The sequence below is a fragment of the Peromyscus maniculatus genome, chromosome 16, assembly GCF_049852395.1.
Source record: "Peromyscus maniculatus bairdii isolate BWxNUB_F1_BW_parent chromosome 16, HU_Pman_BW_mat_3.1, whole genome shotgun sequence".
Lineage (NCBI taxonomy): Eukaryota > Metazoa > Chordata > Mammalia > Rodentia > Cricetidae > Peromyscus > Peromyscus maniculatus.
Window position 1 is genome coordinate 41,253,762 of NC_134867.1, and position 6,753 is coordinate 41,260,514.

Sequence of the window (6,753 nt, forward strand, 5' to 3'; positions counted from 1 at the left end):
CCACATGGCAAAAATCACTTGACGTACTTTAAGGAACAGAGAAACCCAGGACTCACCCAGACTAGTCAAAGAGAAATAAAGCCAGAGTTGTAATAGGAAATTAAGGGTGAGAGCTATTATGCCAGGTAATGTAAGTGGGCCATGAAATACAGGTGAGTTTCACTGTGGACATGAGTAGAACAACATGTTTATAGAACACTAGATTTTCAAATACAGCTGTGATTTATCCAACATTCTTTGTAAATGCCTATCGCACATCTGTAGCCCACTCAGTTTATAAGCAAGGTTAGCTGCAGGCAGGGTCACCCGTTGGTTGGATGAAGGTTCTTTTACTCTTCCGGGATAGAGATTGTGGGTGGGCAGGAAGCCCTGCAAACGCTGGTCTCTACCACCTTTCTTTTCCTTCTGTGTTTGCCAGCAGCAAGTGTCAGCGGTGGCCAGAGAGAAGCGGATCTTCTCATGTTATACAGAGCAAATATGGTGGACTTCCCCTTGCCAGTGTTACAGTCTCTATATGGGCCTCGGATGATGGGGCTTCTGGCCCTTAGCAGTGGACAAATGCTACAACTCTAAGCCTAGAGTCTGAGTCCCTTGACTGTAAAGACCAGACAGTTCCCTGGAGCCTTTTGTGGTGACCAGGACCTGCAGATTCTCCTCTCTGGCTCCTTGAAAACTTCTCTCTGCTCCCTGTCTCTGCTCCTTCTCCACTCCCCTCTCTCTCTTCATTCTTTTTTTTCCATTTCAATTTCCCTTCTTCCTGTCCTGCGCACTCATGAGCTATCCAGATGAATGGTAAAGTTATCGATGGCTACTGCCAGGATTCAGGATACCTGCCTAAATTGAGACAGCATTTGGGGGTCAAGATACATTTGGGCACATGCGCTGGGCGGTGGTGGCGCACGCTTTTAATCCCAGCACTCGGGAGGCAGAGGCAGGCGGATCTCTGTGAGTTCGAGGCCAGCCTGGTCTCCAAAGCGAGTTCCAGGAAAGGCGCAAAGCTACACAGAGAAACCCTGTCTCGGAAAAAAAAAAAAAAAAAAAAAAACATTTGGGCACATGCTGCTGCTTGGTAGCCAGGATACCTAGAGGGCTTTCTTCAGGAACTGAACAGTAGGCCAGCCAGAACCATGAAGGTGTAGGCATCTGGGGGTGGGAGGGCAGGAGTCCTTCAAGTAAGACCAGTAGGCAGTCTTAAGCCATTAGGCCATGCCGGGGCTGCAGGGAAAATTCAGGTTTGCGGGTATTGCTGGCAGGCAGGCCTGAGGCCTCTAGTCATGGTCACTTCTTCGGCCATCAGTTGGAAGTTGCCAGGATTTTGTGCTGGGAAGCTGGGCCCAGAGCTTGGGACCCAGATATCAGTCACAAGCAAGGCTGTTCAGGAACCCAGCACCAGAGATTAGAAACTAGTACCAAATCTCACTGCCTTTCCTCCCTGGTATCTCTGCTGCTTCTTTGTGTATATAGCCCAGCCCAAAGTAATTAAAGTAAGAAAAAAACATGGGGCGCTATTGAGAAAAGGCTTTATGGGACCTGATATTCCAGCCTACGCCGGGACACAGCACAGGAAGGTGTCTTCTAGACAACTCACTGAGGATGCCTACTTAGCCAATCATAGTCATTTGCTTAACATTCGTTGTGGATCAAGGACACTTGTTAATCATAGTCTTGCTCCTTTTTACCAATTCCAGTCATTAAAGCTGTGTTTTCAATCATCCATGGGCTTGTCTCATAGAGCATTACATGTCTCCTGTGCCATCATATGTTGGAAGTATGTGATCTGCTTTTTGATTTTGATTTTACAGGGGATTACAGTTAAGATACTGCATGAATCTCAGAAGAGACCTTGAACTTTAGATTTTTAAATAAGTTTGAGACTGTCATAGACTATCGGGTCTTTTGAAGTTAGACTGTACATTTTTGCATTATGATATGGCTATAAGCCTTTGGGGGCCAGGGAGTGGAATGTCGTGGTTTGAAAGAAAATTGTGCCCAAAGGGAGTGGCACTATTAGGAGGTGTGGCTTTGTTGGAGTAAGTATGGCCTTGTTGGAGGAAGTGTGTCACTGTGGAGGCAGGCTTTGAGATCTCATATATGCTCAAGCCACATCCAGTGTCTCAGGCCACTTCCTGTTGCCTGTACAAGATGTAGGACTCTCAGTGTTGTGTCTGCCTGTACGTTGCCATGTCCCACCATGATGACAATGAACTGAACCTCCGAACTGTAAGCCACCCTATTAAATGTTTTCCTCTATAAGAGTTGTCATGGTCATGGTTTCTATTTTCATAACAATAGAAACCGTGAGACAAGTGCTTATAATATAAACTTACTAACTTATCCTTAACACTGACAGTGATTATAACAGAGTTTTTTCTTTTTTATTTGAAAATTTCATACATGCACCATACAATGTACCACCCCTTCCCCTACCCCGATTCCCTCCAAGATCACCCAATCACATCCTCCTCTCAACTTCATATCTTCCTTTCATAATTAATTAATTAAGCCCACTGAGTCCAATTAGTGCTACCCATGTGCACACGGGTACAGGGCTCTCCACTGGGGCATGGAATCCCAATAGGAGCCACACCCCTAAAGAAAAGTGACTTTCCTTCTCCCAGCAACCATCAGCCATCCACCTTCCAATAGCTCCTAAGGTAAAGGTAGGGCTTCAGAAGCCCCCCAACAATACTATAGCAGATTTCACCAGTGCTGTCATGATGCTTTACACCTTCCCAAGGAGAATCGGATCCTTCCAGGATGTCTCAGAAGGGTATGAGGAGCAAGTACACGCAGTATATTCTTATTTAAATGTTGACATAACTGGAAAAACTCTGGTAGCACTAATTGCTCTCACGCCAAGAAATAGCAGCATTGAAAAAAAAAATAATTCACATCCAGAAGAATTAAACTGTTAACAGCTAAGAAGTACTTGAGAGAGAAATAATTCTAGCCGGAAAAGATTAAGAATGTGGGGGGGGGGAATACAATCAAGCCACTGAGGAGAATGTGCACATCTTAACAAAACCTACCATGAACCAGAAAGTATCTTTAAGACATTACGTCATGAAAAACGCATAGTTTTTATTCATAAAAGGCTGTCTGAATAACTGCCATGGACCTGGACACAACATGCAAAGTACTGGGCTAAGAGATAACTGTTATTTCTTCTTTAAAATCCTTAAAAAAAATAAAATAAAATAAATAAAAAAAAAACAAGAGGTGAAATCTGTATATGTTATTTTTCTTATTGCTGTAACCAAATAGCTGATAAAAAGCAACATAATGAAGAAAGGCATATCTTGGCTCACAGTTTGAGGGAACAGTCTATCTATGACGTCAGGGAACGCTAGGCTACAGGAGCATCAGCAGGCTGGTCACACTGTGTTTGCCATTAGAAAACAGAAAGCAGAGGGGAGTGGACCTATAAACCTCCAGACCTGTCCTCCAGTGACCCATTTCCTCCTGTGAGGCTCTGTGGTGATATTTTATTTGTGCACCCCAATAAAATGTATCTGGAGATCAGAAGGAAAAGCCAGCCACTACATTAAACATAGAGGTCAGGCAGTGGTAGCACACGCCTTTAATCCTAGTATTTGGGAGGCAGAGATTCATCCAGATCTCTGTGAGTTCAAGGCCACACTGGGAACAGAGCCAGGTGTGGTGGCACCAGCCTTTACTCCCACACTGGTTAACCATAGAGGTTTGGTGGTCTGTGCAGACAGACAGAAAGAGGAAGGGATGTAGCTGGGTGGAGAGAGGAAGTAAGATGTCAGGGCACAGAAAGGTATATAAGGTGTGAGTATAAAAGAAGTAGCTCTTTCTTCGGCTGGGGATTTCCTAGTGGTAAGAATGTGGCTTCTTTCTGTTTCTCTGATCCTTCAGCTTTCACCCCAGTATCTGGCTTCAGGTTTTTTATATTAATAAAATCATTTAGCAATTCATCTTACAAGGCTTTACCCTCAAATGTTTCTACAACCTTTCAAAATAGTGCAACTGTCTAGGGAGCAAGTATTTGTGAGTTTATAGAGACATTTCACATCCAATCTACAACCTTGTCTATTTTTATAAATGAAACAGATTCAGTGAGGCTGAATCATGTGCCCAAGGCCACATAGACAGGAAGTAGCCAAGCTTGACTGAAAATAGATTCTTCAATGTGAATTTTAGTCAAGAAGGAAGCACCTTCTTCTGATTGGTGGAAGAATGGCTGCTGCTGTGGTTTGAATAAGAACATCCCCCATAGGCTCATATATTGGAATGCTTCATCACCAGGGAGTGGAACAATTTGGAAGGATTAGAAGGATTAGGAGGTGTGGCTTTGTTGGAGTGGGTGTGGCCTTATTGGAGGAAGTGTGTCATTGGGGATGGGTTTTGAGGTTTCAAAATTCTATGTCAGCCCCAATGTCTTGCTCTCTCTGGTTGCTGCCTATGGATCAGGACGTAGCTCTCAGCCACCGCTCTAGCACCATGCCTGACTGCATGCCACCATGCACCCCACCATGATGACAATGGAGTTTTACTTACATTGGGACTGATGCCCACATCCTGTTAACTGGTATTAAAAAAAATCAGTTCATACACGCGTAGAACAGATATGTACAGCAACACAGAAACATGGCTCTGAGTATGCTGTACTTCAAGGGGAGGCCTGAGGAGCTTTGACTATGAAAGCACATGAAAGGATTCCAGCTGGTCTGCACTCATCCATTAAATTTTCATGCCTGAAGAAGCTAATGTCAACTCATTATTAGACTCATTACTAGTCAATTTGTAAAACAAATTACAACCCTAGAGTGGAGACATCTTGAACATGGTGGAAATAAATACAGTCAAATGAAGACATATATATATATATATACTGTAATGAATACAAAGTAATATATTAAAAGGGGGTATCATCTACTCCATGTAATATGTATCAATCATCTTTCATGAGTACAAATACAAGCTAAGTATCCAGAGAGCCATTGGTAATGTATGGCTGAGGGGTGTGAGAGCTACTGGTAATATATGGTTGAATGGTGTGAGAGCCATTGGTAATGTATGGCCAAATGGTGTGAGAGCTATTGGTAAAGTATGGTTGAATGGTGTGAGAGCCATTGGTAATGTATGGTAGAACAGTATGAGAACCATTGGTAATGTATGGCCAAATGGAATGAGACTCTGTGTCTGGTCCAAGTGAGACAGTCACCTAAACCAGCAATCCTCGAACCATGATCCACAAACTAGTTCTGGCTCATAAATCATTTGTTACTAATCTAAGGTAACTAGAGAAACTGAGAGTAAAGACACAGCAAATTAACCTTTATGAAACACTCACACAAGACATTGGTTTACCTGATTGATAATACCCAAATTAGTGTAGAATTAATGATTTAATGTATAGAATAAGAATCACACAGCATGGGCTGCCAGTAATCCCTGCAAATAGTCACATATTGGTTAATGAACTAGACATTTTATTTAATATTTAATACAAAAATTAAATTATAATTTAATATATAAAAATATTTATGTTACATTTAATTTGTGTATGTGCGTGTGTGTGTACATGTGTGTGCATGCACACATGCACTGAAGTGCTTGCAGAAGCAGCTGGGGTCCCCTAGAGCTGGAGTTGTAAGGCACCTCATCTGGATGCTCCAGGCCTTTGGAAGAGCAGCCAGTGCTCTTAATCACTGAGCCATTTCTCCAACCACCTAGAAATGCTTTTTAGAAGTAATAAATGGCCTTTCCTAGAAGACAGCTTGAGAAGCCATTAGTGTCCTAGACATCACTGATGAACCTTTTCAATTCTCAATCACCAGTCACCTCTTTTTGCCTGTCTGGATCTGAGCTCCTACAAGCAAACCCCAAAATAGGCACAGGATGACCAAAGAGAGACCACTATGAAGCATAGACAGGCTTAGAATGAACTGTTTTGTGTATATGTTGGGAGGAAACGAACAGTGCAACACTGTAACACTTCTATAAAGGTCATCAAGAGGTCAACCTGATTCCTGCTCGCTCTTTTTATTGAGGTCTACTCATTCTTGGGAGATGCTTTTTCTCAAAGTAAACTGAGCAAGAAGAAATATCCATAAGAATAAATGTGTTGTTTTGTAAAAATCATTGTTTAGAAATATGGAAATAAGAGCCAGTTCTTTAATGTGTTCCAATGAAGAAGACATGGTGTGATTGATGAATCTACAGCTACATTGAACGCTCCATATTGAAAAGCGGAAGGTTCACTTAGCTGCTTGAAATCTTTAGCAATCTATCTTGGATCAAGTTATTAATAGAACCATTTTCTCTTAGATGTTCAAGGACTAGGTTCCCTCTCAATGCTTTGGAAAACATACACTATCTCGTTGTGAAATACTTAGTAGTCTAATTTTACTCAGAAGCAGGAACCCTTTTTAAAACTTGTGTGTTGTGTGTATGAGCATGCATGTATGTCCATGAGAATACAAGTGCCTGTGGGAGCCACAGGCCAGTGTCTTCCTCTATCACTCTCCACCTTATGTTTTGAGGCAGTCTCTCAGTGTTTTGAGCTCCTGTTCTAGCTAGACAGGCTAGCCCTGAGGATCTGCTTGTCTTGCCCCAAAGTGCTAGGATTACGGATGCTCACCACTTTCATGTGAATGCTGGGGATCCATACTCCAGCCCTCATGCTTGAGTAGTCATCCTTTACCACTCAGCCATCTCCCTTCTCCCCAAAACCCAAACCCTTTAAAGCAAATACAGCCGGCCTCTAAGTCCCAGAAGCCATAC